Genomic DNA, 13,103 nt, shown 5'->3' on the forward strand with positions numbered 1-13,103 from the left:
TAGGGCATGCCTAATGTATATGAGGTGCATTTTTCTTATCATTTGGAAATTATATGAAAGAGAATATAATGAAAGCCTTGGATGCCGACTCTTCTCATCCCTGCCACCATTTTGATTCATCCTGAAATCACTGGGTCATAGGGAAACTTTAAAAAGTAGAAAAATGTTAAACTTTACCTGGCAGGGCTCCAAGATCTCAAGCAACTGGTTATAGATACCCATTTTGCAAACAATTTCCCTAAACAATTATGCATTTGCAGGTGAAAATGAAAAGATTCCAGGAACTTACAAAAACTTCTGCACAGCTCTCAGAGTTCATATAATTGTGTATACGCAGAATGACTTGTAAAGAGATGGTTGGTCAAGGTTTCTTTACTAGCTTTAAGAGTCTAACTTTGTGGACCTCAAATGAAAAGGCAGTGAAGGAAATCAAAGAAACAAGCAAAAATCTTCATTCTTATTTAGCTTTCTGGAAAAAAAATTGCTCAACTCAAAGGTCGGGAACTTGAAGTCACTGCAGTCTATTTGAGTAGTGTTCATCTGAGAGAGCAGACAGACAGCACATACAGAGAAGAGTTCCAAAAGGCCTCAGAGGATCATTTTTAACTGGCTTTCAATTGTCTGATTCAAGTTTAGCTGGGAACCTTCTCCATTCCAGATAACTACATTATCAGAGGCAAATAACTGCCACTCCTTAGGGCAGAGTTAGCTGAGTTGTTCTCTGTCCAACAATCTTCAGCACAGGCTAGGTTCACAACCACCATTATTGACAAGATCATTCTATCAAAGAAAAGTTAAAGAGTGCTATGCTATACATAGACTTTGGAAAATATTTCAGCTCAATGATAAAAAATTTTAAATTCTGGATTTGCTTGTGAAGCATATTGAGTTTCTTATAGTCCAAAATTGAGAAGAAAAGAAATAAAACAAAACAGCAGGGCCAACAAATACTTTAGATAACCTACACTTAATTTCCAAAGTAGAAAACCACTTCTAGAAATCACTTTAAATAAACGTCTTTGACAATGTCAAATGCCCAAGCTCAGAGACAACTGAATCAGCATCCAGTATTCCAAATTCATAGCTAAGCCTCAAATGAAGATATCAGGTATTCAAATACTTCTGTAACAGGACCACCATTTCCTACTTCAATCTTCTTATCCGAAAAAGCAGCAATCAATTTCCCTGATATACCCAAGGTCGCCAAAAAGCAGTGGGCAAGGGGAAAATGTTAACCCAAGAATCAGGTCACAAAATATTATTTTCTTACCCACCCTCCCTAGTACTACCTTAGAGAGCTGTCCACCAGAAGCAGTGACACAATGGGCCTCTAAGGCATTTGTCAATACAGCACAGCACTTTTATACCATACCTCTAATTTCCTGAAGGCAAAAGCTGATTCCAATCCAAATAGCTTTTACTTAGCCTCTAGACCATAGCTTTCACAAAGCATAAGTCTTATCCCCAGTGGTCTCCCATCTTATAGTGAGGAGAGCCCAGTAACCTGAATATTCTTAATGTGAACACATGCGGCGTTCAGTTGGCTTCTGCCTCGGGAAAACTGAGAGCCCACACACAAGGCCAACAGGCAGCGCTGAAAGATCAGGTTGCACCAGAGTTCAAATATACAGCTTACAGAAACGCCCACCTAAATGCCCAGGACACAGTCGTAATGCAGTTGAGGACAGCTTTGTCCGTTTCAGAGTCTAGGGCCTGGGTGGGCCCCGAGGAATCCAAGGGCTATGAGCTCAAGGTCACCCACCACCCCGACAGCCATTCCCAGGGACACTTCCTGAGAGCCACGTGCTCCCCAGAGCGGGTCAGCTCCGCGGCAGCGTGGCTCACGCTTTGCTCCCGAGCCTGCAGCCTAGGGCTGTCCCACGAGGGCCTGCATCTTTTAAGGTTGAGTTAGTGAGGCCAAGAGATCTGGGTGGCCTGAGGAGGCTGAAGCAGAATGGCAAGGCGCAGAGCGACAGTGGGGCACCCCTCATCCAGCCCTCGGGGCCTTAACAGAGACTCCCCTACGCCTCTCGGCTATCGAGAGGAGGAGGGCACACAGATGAAGAGAAAGAAAGGGTAACCTCTCTTCGCAGCGCCGCTCCACCGGCGGCTCCCCGAGGCTGCTGGACCGCAGGCTGAAGGGAGGACTGGAGGGGTCGGCGAGATTCTAGCAGCAGCTTGTCACTCACACAGGCGCCTCCCCGTCTGCTACTCCCGTACCCGCCGCCCGTCGATGGTGAAGCTCTCTGATGGGATGGTCAATCCTCAACCAACCGTTTATTGCTTGGCCCCGCCCTCTCCCGCCCCGTGGAGCTTGCGTCACTTCCTGCGTCACGTACACCTTAGGAGGCGTCTTTCCTTTCGGAGCTCCAGGTCTAACCTTGGCCGATCTTCAGGTCCTGCAGTGCAAGGTTAAATGATGTTGGCATTTACTCCTCGTGCTGGGTACTTACACTGAGATAATTCCTTGAAGTGTATTTTGTTGGTGGCGTATTAGGTAGTCGCTAAAGCCATGTTTAAATGTTTTGCAGCGTCAGAAATACTTAGGATAAGAAAAAGGGGAAAAGAATTAAAAGCAAAATGCACATTTGTATTTAAGATGTGTGAAAGCTGCCCATGAATCACCAAGACTAGCACAGAGCTTTGCGGAGTGTTTTAATGCGTGAGGGGATGGAAGGAAAAATAGAAACAAGCGATTAGTTAGGGTGGTAGAATTGTAGAAAAGCTTTCATGTTCATTGTCATTATTATTATAGGACTGTACAATGCATAATAAATAAATAAAATGAGATTGTTATCACTTTCTAAACCTGCAAACGTTCTCACTCTCTCCCACTCTCTCCTTCGGTAACCTTTGAGCGAAGTTAGACAAGTTTACAAACAGCCACAAAATGAAAATAGGACTGGGGCCATAAAAGGGTTACAGATAAAGCACTTTCCAGGTTAGAGCCTAGGGACGCACAACGGCCCTTTGAAATGCAAATCTGCTTTCCCGCCCTCAGCTTTCTGCCTTTCCCTTTAAGTGCCAAAATGAGGAAATACATGCGGTCTGCTCGCTGACCTTCGTTATGCTCCCCATTCCCTAAAATCTCTCCCTAAGGAGAAATGTTTTAAAATCTTATAAGCAGGAATATCACCACACCTTAGTGGATCTACACAGGAAAAAGTTAAAGCACGGGAAGGGATGGATAGGGATTCACTGTGTTGAGGCTACAGTGGAAAAGAATCTGAAAAAAGAATATATATACATATAGCTGAATCACTATGCTGTACACCAGAAACTAACACAACATTGTAAATCAACTATACTTTGATTTAAAAAAACCAACTATCCAGCATAACTGAAATTGATATTATTCAATTTCCAACCTTCCACAGACTTACATAAGACGTACCTTACAGTGGACTGAAAATTGTTGCAGTTCTTCCAAAAGTTACGCAGAAAATTTTTTAAAAATCATGCATGCTAGGATTTTGCATAAAGCAAACTGGAGGTTGGAGGGGAATGTACAATGTGCTTAAATAATAATAATAATAATAATAACAATAATAATAATAATAATAATAATAATAATAATAATAATACATACATACATACATACATACATACATACATACATACATACATGCAGGCCCTGGAGATCTAGGGGAAGAGCACAAAGCCTGGAGTCAAGGAACTGGAATTCTCAAATTTTTTGAACCTGGATTGAACCAGCTCTTAAATGAGAATAAAAATACTTGCCTCACAGGTTTTTCTGTGGGTTTAAATGAGACAAGGCAGGTGCAATCTCCTAAAAACACACAGTAAACTGGCACATGGTAGACTCTTGGTTGAGTCTGTTGAGGTGGAACAGAATAGAATCAGACAGGAAAGTAACATGGGAGATGTCTGAAGGCCAGATTTGAGCTGATGAGGAAGAAATAAAGCATTCAGCTATAGGAGACCAGCTTGCTGTGGTGTGTATTAAAAATCCTACTCTACATAAACACCTCAGGGGAATTACATCTTCTGAGATGTTTACAAGAACCATCAGCTGCAAAATTGTCCCTCTCTCTCTCTTTTTCTTCACCTTGAGCTAAAAGCAGGAGTCTTCCTATTTCGTGAGGGAGGAATAGCAGGAAAAAGCAAACCAGGAAAGCCACTGAGGTAGTGAAAAGAGCCCCAGCCTAGAAGTCAGCAGCTGGTCCAGAGCTGTCACCCACTTGTGCTGTAGAACCATGCACTTAATGGCTCTACACCTGTTTCCCCATTGACCACATGGAGATAATGTCCCTTTCTTTCCTTACCAGTAAATTAAAAAGTAGGAAAACTCCTTAAACTACATGGCTATAGAAATATAAGGTGCTGCTAGTTCCGAGCCCAAGCCAAGTGAGTAAATATGGCCTGATGGAGGAAGTCTGGAAACTGAATATTTCTAAGCAACTAGCAATGAGGTTATGGCTCCAGAAAAGGAAAGTTGTCTTCAATGGCTTTTGAGCCCTGATTCCAGTAAAAATGACTCAGTTATTGAACAATGGCTGAGAAAGAAAGGTAATTAATTACCATCATTATTAACATTTTTTTGGAGTAGTATTGTGTGTCAGGCAAAGACATGTAGAGATTTGAAAGGAAGCTTTATCCCTGAAAAGGCAAACCATGTAGCTGAGGAAACAATTTATACTTAAAGGACAAACAGCAAGGATGCAAGTGTGAAATGTAAACAAAAATAAAAGCAAGTCAGGGTCTGTGACAGCCACATGCCCAGATCTGAAAAAAAGGGGGGGTGGGGAGACTTTGATATGCTCACCAAGGCACCCTGTAGTTCTCTAAATCTTGTTCCAAGTTATAAGCCTATTTAGATTCTAGTTAATTTTTATGCTTATCTGTTTTTTAATGTACAATTTTATAATGTACAATTGAATGTAAACACACTCTCCTCTCTAACTCAGTCACAGGTCCAAGACGGAACTTTTGCTACTTGCCCCATAAGATCAAGATCAAAACATATACCTCTTACGGAGATACAGACCAGGAACCTCGGAGGAAAAACAAGGGGGATGGAGGACAGCATTGTAAACCCAAACCTTCAGTATGATGCAAATTGGGGATGGAAGGTTTTTAGTTTTTAGACAAAGGCATTTAGGACTTTTACCCCTTATATTTTAAAACATTAATCTGTTTATGGTATGTATATTTAATCACAATTTATAAGAATACATTAATCTGTCAACTCAGTAATAGAGGATCCCAAAACGTTTGCTCTTTTTGGGATCCTCTCTGTGGCCCAGTGCTAAATGGGGTATCTTAGGTCAGCATTTCTCAAACATTCGTGACTGCGCTCCACAGTAAACATTCACTTTACTGCACTACTCAGTGTATGTGAGTGTGCGTGCACGTGAGTATGTGTGTGTATTCATACAAAACACACAAGTTTCATGAAATAGTACCATTGCTGTGTGCAAAGCAGTCTGGAATTTTCTATTTAATTTTTTTAAATGCTGATTTCAACCCATTAACTGATTTCTCAGTGGGCTATAACCTGTGTTTGAAAACCACAGTGCTAATCCATAACCCTTCTCAGAGCATAGATCTTTCTAGTGAACAGGACAAGCAACTTGCTCAAGTTAAATATCAACTCCCAAGGCTTATCCCTGTTACTTTGCCCACTGTTTCAACTTCCTATCACCCTGCACTTCAACAAATATTGATTGAGGTTTTATGAGTTGGGAGGCAGAGTTAGAACACGTAAAGTCTTTTCAAATGCTTTTAAATACGTTTTGGTCAATGATGGCAAAACTCTGCCCGGTCACACAGAAGTTCTTCCCAGCCACCACTCGAGAAGCACTCCAACCTACATTCAGCTCCTATTTGACAAACTGTATCCACTGTCTTTACTTTGGAATTTGAAGCCCCGGGCAATTACGTTAGGACCAGAATCATAAAATAAAAATGTGGAGCTCTGCACATTGGAACGGGATGTGTTCCAGAGAATGAAGGTGAATGGTCAGCTCATATATTTGGGGTTGCTTTTTGAGGTTGGTACTATTTTCCATTTTATTTTGCATTTTTTCCTTTAAAATGTACTTGGAAACCTTCAGTTTCCTACCCTAATACTGCTGACTAAATTATTTTTTGTTTCCTCTGTGCTAAGAGGAAGCTCACAGAGGAAAACATGGAACAGGAGCAATCCAGATGACTAGGAATTTGCCTGTATGTTATAGCAAGTGGCAAAGGTTACTCAGGGCAGGGAAAGCAGAATATATAATTAATTTTTAAATTAATTACAAGAATATTTGTGCCAACATATATAGTGGTCAAAGTCGGAGTTTTGAGCAGGATATAAGGTCCTATTTAGCCCCATCTGGGCAAAATAGATCTAGTTTCATAACAGAACTTAAAGTTTGGAAGGAACTTTAACTCATGTATCAACCATGGCCTATAACAGATGTTCAATAAATATATATTGAACTCATTTAACAAAATTCCTCTACCCCATCAAGTGGTTGTCTAGCTTCTCCTCAGCCTTTCCAGTGAGATCAAATTTATTACTCCCCAAACCAGACTGTTAAAAAGTTTTTATCTATATTAAACTGAATTCTTTTTCTCTCTGCTTTCAATAATTTGGTTATTGTTTGAAAACTGCTCTTATGTCCACAGCTGTCTTCTCTCCTTAGGCTAAATACCCTAATCCCTTCTAAGGACCACCCCAGGACACAATTCCATGTCTCCCCACCCACTAGTCACTTTTGGAAGTTTGACCAATCCAGATTGTCAAATAGAGGAACAGAGCAGGGCCACAATTCCTCTGTTCTAGAGGCTACTGTCTTTACAAATCCCATCTGTCTGCCGCCGCATTCATTACCTTAAAAGCCACTGCACATGGTCATCTCGTGCTGAGCGCTCAGTAGGGTTCAATGGAAACAGATTGGCCTTTGGAGCAGAGACCTGGGTTCACAATATAGTTTTGCCATGTACTAGCTAATTGTGTTACTATTTCATAGTCTTCTCTTTTCCATGGATAATGTGATATCCACATATGGTTGCAGTCTAATAACACTGTACATAGACTACCTTCTCCAGTTTATCACCAGTCTAGTTAGGGAATGATGGGAAAGAACCTGGTCCATCTGGCTGAGAACATCCTTGATATTAGAGCTGAATGACAGACAACAGCTAAGATTTATTGAGCATCTATTGTTTGCTGGGAACAATTCTGATCCCTTTACAGTATTAGCTCATGCAATCTTCATAACAGCCCTTAAAAATAAGAATTAATATTATCTCCATTTTCCAGGTGTGGAAAGTGGATTTATACAGAAGGAACTTACTGCAGGTCACATGACTAATTAGTGGTGACAACCAGAAGTTAAACATAGGCAATCTAGCTTCTTGAACCCAGTCCTAAACAACACCACTGCACTGCCTCATTATGAAACTAACCATGACACAGACTAACTGCATACATACAAGGCTCTACAGACTTCTCCCCAAGGCAGAATTTTTTCTGCCTTAACGGAAGCACTGGAGATTGAATCCAGGATCTTGTGCAACCCAAGTACGTGCTCTACCACTGAGTTATACCTCCTACCCCTGCCCAAGGCAGAATTTTTGTTAAAAAGGTTCAGGGACCATCCGAGTGGGACAATTTGAGAAGATTTGAATATTTATGGGATCCATTGATTTTTCATTTGAGATTTCATTTTATTTCAAAATTTGGATTCATATTCATGCTGGTGGAAAATCTCAAATAATTCTAAAAATAAGACTTCATAGGTGTAACTGATGCTACAGAAATCTAGGTACATGTTTGACAGCATTGCAGCGTATGCATATTGTCCCTACAAGACAGCTGATTTATTTAAATTCTCAGAATGTATACTTCCCTTTGATAAGCAGAGTTATTGAATTTAAAGAATTGTATTAACTGTGTTTCCAAAATATCAATGGAATCAGTTTGGTTTTTCTTATTTTCATCTTCCTCATTTTGACATCTGCAGCCTGTAACTCTCACTTATAACTGAGTTTCCCTTCCTCTATGGTGCAAATCTGGCATCTTAAGCAATAATACTTCTGATAAACTGTGTGCCCTATGGCCCAACACAGCCTAAGTTGAGGTCTTTAAAAAAAAGTTTTAAAAAAGAGGTCTTGGAAAGGACAGTGTGAAGTTCTGGGTGGCCGCTGATGTAAAGGGGGAAAATGAACAAATGTGTAAAGAAAACACTTGCAAACAGATGATTAAATCTAAATCCTAAATCAGCAAATCCAGTGTTTGGAAAAATATCATGTCATCAGAAACTTTTTGGTTTCTTCAGCAAATAGACAAATGTTACTTTGGTTTGGAAAAGAATCCTGCCAAAACTTTTATTTCTCATACATGCAAACAAGAGAGGTGGTAAGGCAGGCTTACTGACCCTGGCTGATCAACAAGGGAAAGGAAGTGCCCAGCTGATGAAAAGACAGGACATTTCTCTCATCTCACAGCTGGCTCCTTAAAATCCAAGGATATACCCCATTATCTCTTCCTTTGTTCCTGCCGAAGTTTCTGCTAATTGCTTTTTGTTTCAGGGCTGAGCTCTGAGAAAGGACCCTGTTGCAGAAAATAATTATCACCACCGATGGCAGAGCCTTCTATCAAAAGACCCCTCAGCCCACGGGGGCCTGTCCCTACTGGCCATCGTGGCTGACAGCTCACCACTTGTAGTGCTTCCTTTCCCTGCTCGAGCACCCTTCTTTCCTTCTCTCTGCTCAAGCACTTTCCTTCTGTTTCCCCTTCTGAGCAATAAAGGGGCTGTTCACTTCGTCCCACTGCCTCTGCTGTGTGAATTCTTTCACAACCGGTGGCAAGGACCCACACTTTGGTGGGCTTCCTAATTTAGGGGTCTCTCTATCTGCTAACAGAAATGTGGTCAAGGAGGCAACTGTTTGGTGGTTACATCTGTGAGGCTGGCCTGGCTCCCCAGTTCATCTCACACAGTCTTTTACATGGGAGGGAAGCCATGTTCCCAGGTGTCAGTCTATTAATATTCACTGAGCCCCTGCCCTGTTCGGGACACTGGGCTGAGTGCTTATACTGAGTCAATTGCATCCCAACAATTCTGTCAAGCAGGTACCGTACCCATTCTATAGATGAATATGTGGGAGTGCAAAGAATACAAAATAACTGATCCCAAGTTGCATAGTTTTTAAGTGGCACAGCCTAGCTTTGAGACCTTCTATCTTAAAACCAGCTTTCACTACATCTCAGGTGTTGAAACCTTGAAATACTATCCAGCAGGCAGATGGTTGAAGTAGGTAGTGACTTACTGCCAGGTTCCAGCCTGGACCTTATAGCCATCTTAGGGAAGTTTGAATCCAGTTTGAATCTGATGCCTCAGGCACAAAATACAAGACCCCAAAATATACGGACCAGGTCACTAAGGGCAGTGGGCCAGGGATAACTATCTCCCAGAATGTTTCCTAGAAGTAACCTATGCTCAAGTGAAGTTTGGAATTTGCTTAACTGAAGACATAAAAATCCACAGCCCCCAGTGAGGTAATCAGAAAGCAGCTAACCTAAAATATAATCATGATAAACTGTCTCTAAACGTCATGAGATTACTGCCTCTGAGACTGGATTCAAACAGTGAAGCTTTTGAAGAGACCCGCTGACTCTGTAACAAAGTCCAAGCCAGGACTCAAAAATAGGCAAGGCAGCAGAGAGCTCCAGAGAGAGACTCCGGGGAACAGGAGGCAGCCCCGTCCAGCCCGGTGCCCTCGCAGCTGAGGCGGGAGATCCAGGGTCCAGCCCTGAGGGACCCTGCCGACAGGAAGGGTTCCCTGCGGGTGTTGAGATGAATCAAGCTGAAGTGGATTTTGAGATCCACGTGGAGCCTGGACTCTAGCCCAGGGCTTCTTAAACTATAATGTGCATGGACGTCCTGAGGGGGTCTGTTAAAATGCAGATTGTGACACAGAAGGTCCATGTGGGGGCCCCTGACTCTGCGTCTCTAACAAGATCCCTGGCGGTGCCCAGGCAGCTGGTCCTCAGAACGCACCTGAGTAGGTTTTAGAGGAAGAAGAAGTTTTTATTAGCAGTTTCTCCAGTACTCCCACAGAGAGGACACACTGTGTGGCCAGCTGGCATGAGAGTGGTTTCTGCTTGGCAGCTATTTTTGTGTGGCTGTAGTAGCCTATTATTCTCCAAAGCTTTTCAGTGGACAAGGGCATTCACTGGGGAGCAGCTTGAGTAAAACAACCCTTGAGACCACTCAGCTCCTTTGCTGGGACTCTACAATTTCCAAACAACCCACTCATGCTAGGGGCCCTGGTCTGGGAAGACTAGCTGAATAGACAGTCCTAGCAGATTCTACTCTAGAACCTCTCCTGGGACAGGGCCAGGGCTGGAGCAAGGATTGGATTTTTCAAAAACAAACACTACCACCAAATCCCCTCCATCTCCACCCCAAACAAACAACAAAAATGCTTACTGAGAAACTAAAGGGAAACAAATACTAAATCACTATTCTGGCTCTTCCCCCAACCCACTCACACATTCATAGGTTATGAAACAAACAGATCACAGAGTATGTATTGACGGAATTTGGTTTTAGAGCCCAGTTAAAAGTCAGCTTGAGTGGGACACCAGCCTTGACCTGTTTCCTTTCCTTCGCCTCTCTCAGAGTTGGCAGAGGGGAGTGGCTTCTGGGCAAGGACACTCATACTCAGAGCTGGGAGGGTTGGTGCTGGCACAGTGTAGTTGGCACCGTCAGCTCCTGCTGGGGAATGTGCTCTCAAGGTTACCCTTTTTTCCCTCACCAGGTTGCCCTGACCTGAAATATCCCTAGCCACCCAGCCCCCACTCCCAGAGGATGAACCTCAAGGGAGCCTCTGATTCCTCCCCTGAGGCCCTGCCCCTCTGCACAGCACCTGCAGACACCACTGCAGCCTGTTTGGATATCTCTGTGGACGTCTGCATATCTGCCAGGCAGGCCAGCCCCTACCCTGACTCATTTCTCTCTGGCCACTTAGCAGCCACTAGGCTGGGTCAGGAATGGCCCTAAACCAGCATCCTGCCTGAGTGGCAGGGGGCACCTGTCCTGTGCTCGTCTGCATGGCATCAGCTCCCTCTGCCAGAGGCATTGCATTACCTCATCCTGTTCCTAAGCCTAAGCCTGATTTGGGGCCATCAGTCAAGTCCCTTCTCCCTGTTTAAGGGGTACCTCTGATTTTCCACGTGTTCAGAGAACAGAGAAACTTTTTTCCATTCTTCTCACATTATTCACAGTGGATTTGATTAACATTTTCCAGGGATCTACTGTATGTCAGGCACTGTGCTGAGCCCTGATGATAAAGAGCTGCCTCTGAATTCTTCCCTTGGGTTCTCTCTAGTGACTTACCCATCTTCCAGAAGCCTATCATTCCACTTCTATAGTATCAAACGCCTTTGAAACATTAAGAGAAGTGTCCTTGTTTCATATTTAGATATCACTTAAAACAGACAAATGACCAGCACAGATGGCCCAAGAAGTGCTTCATTACTATCCACTTCCAAGAATTTTTGTAAAAACAAGCTAGGCAACAGATGTACCTAATTATCAGTGTGAGTCGTCAGAAAGAAGGTGTGTGATGAGCAGAAGGTCAAGTACCCACGTGTTCCCATCTGGACCTCTCCATGGGATTCCTCCTGCTCACTATACAAATACCACTTTGTGCCTCCTCTCTCTCCAAGTGCCAGGTCTTTGTCCTCTGGTGCCTGCTGGACACCTCCACCTGGATGACCTGCTCAAATTCAACCTGTCCCAATGAGAACCCAACACCCCCCTCCCCAAACCTGGTTCTCCTGCCTCCAGTCTTCCCTGTTCCATGACACAGTGCTTTATAGACTCAAGGTCCAGTGCTGACAGTCCTGGGGACTCTCCCCACAGCCATCTGTAGGTGCTCAACACATGTTTATTGAATGGAGTTCCTTTGGCATCAGTTTGATGCCAAATGAAACCACCAATGCAAATGAAATACCAATGAAACCGCTCATTTATTGGATTACTTCCCCAAACTGGCTGCCCAGAGTTAAGAGATAATCACTAAGTGGGGTAATGGTTTCTCACTGCAGAGCACTGGGCTTAGCTCCAAGAGGAGGCAGAGACACACTAACCAAATGGCATTTGTAAAAGTGCATCAGTGTTTACATAAGTGCATAGAAAATGGTTGAAAGGGAAACACACCACACTAACAGCAAATAATAAGGAAAGCTAAGGGTGGGGGATATACAGGAACGCTGGACTGCCTTCACAATGTTTCTGTCAGCCTAAAACTGTTCTAAAAGATAACTCAATTTAAAGAAAAAAAAAGTAGGAAAAAAATGAAAAAGTGAGTTGTTGAAAGTTCAAAAGTTGCATAATGTATGCAAAAGCTGAAACTCAAGGCAAGAAGTGCTTGCTGAGGAGTCTTGAGACAAGGGCATCTGGGAGTGCAGAGGAGGGGAGGCTGTGACCAGGGATCTCTGGGAGGCTCCTGGAAGGAACAGATCTGGGGAGCCCTGAAGGTACCACCTCATCAGGCTGTGAGCATTTGATACCCCATTGCTGGAGTATGGAAGGTGTTCAAAGGAGGTCAAATGCAAAAAAAAGGCAGTTTTGAATCAAACAAGCCTTGGTTGGAATCTCAAGCTCTCTAAGTATCTTAGACATACTTATCTCTAAGTAGCTTAAGCTCTCTAAATCTCTATGATCTCATGTCTGTAAAATGGAAATAATGATGCTTACCTCATAGGTTTAAGTGAGATAATGCATGTAATGTTCTGAGCATGGTGTGGGCACCTTAGAAGAGCTCAAAACATGTTAGCTATTTTAGATGCTACTATCAAAACCTCAGGTCAGAATGACTCCTAAACTAACTGCGTTCCCAGTTTCTTCTCCCCAAGTCTCTCAGTCTCTGCTTCCATTGGGGTCTGACTGCATTTGCCCTCCTATCCTGACTTTCTAGGCTGATTTCTTGCATCTTTCTCTCTATCTTCTCCACTGAGGCCCCTGGGGTTCTCTGCCATGGTGATCACCCACTTCTGCCACGGACCCCTTTCCTCTTCTGCAAATAGGCTCTTTTTTTTTCTTTTTCTTTTTTGTCTCTGCCCATCACTGATTGTGGCTTCC

At 43.1% G+C, this 13,103-nt stretch overlaps 1 protein-coding gene across 2 annotated transcripts in view; it reads right to left on the reverse strand.

The window, feature by feature from the left end:
• Positions 1–13,103, reverse strand: part of TFRC (transferrin receptor) — a 104,935-nt gene that overhangs the window by 23,047 nt on the left and 68,785 nt on the right. Inside the window, exon 1 of one of the 2 annotated variants that reach the window (XM_010959324.3) lies at positions 2,082–2,269. The exons of the other annotated variant lie outside the window; for it this stretch is intronic. The gene's annotated coding sequence lies outside the window, so the exon portion shown is untranslated. Of the gene's footprint in view, positions 1–2,081; positions 2,270–13,103 lie in introns of those variants that run through there. 2 annotated transcript variants of the gene reach the window in all.

This window comes from Camelus bactrianus, chromosome 1 (assembly GCF_048773025.1).
Source record: "Camelus bactrianus isolate YW-2024 breed Bactrian camel chromosome 1, ASM4877302v1, whole genome shotgun sequence".
NCBI lineage: Eukaryota > Metazoa > Chordata > Mammalia > Artiodactyla > Camelidae > Camelus > Camelus bactrianus.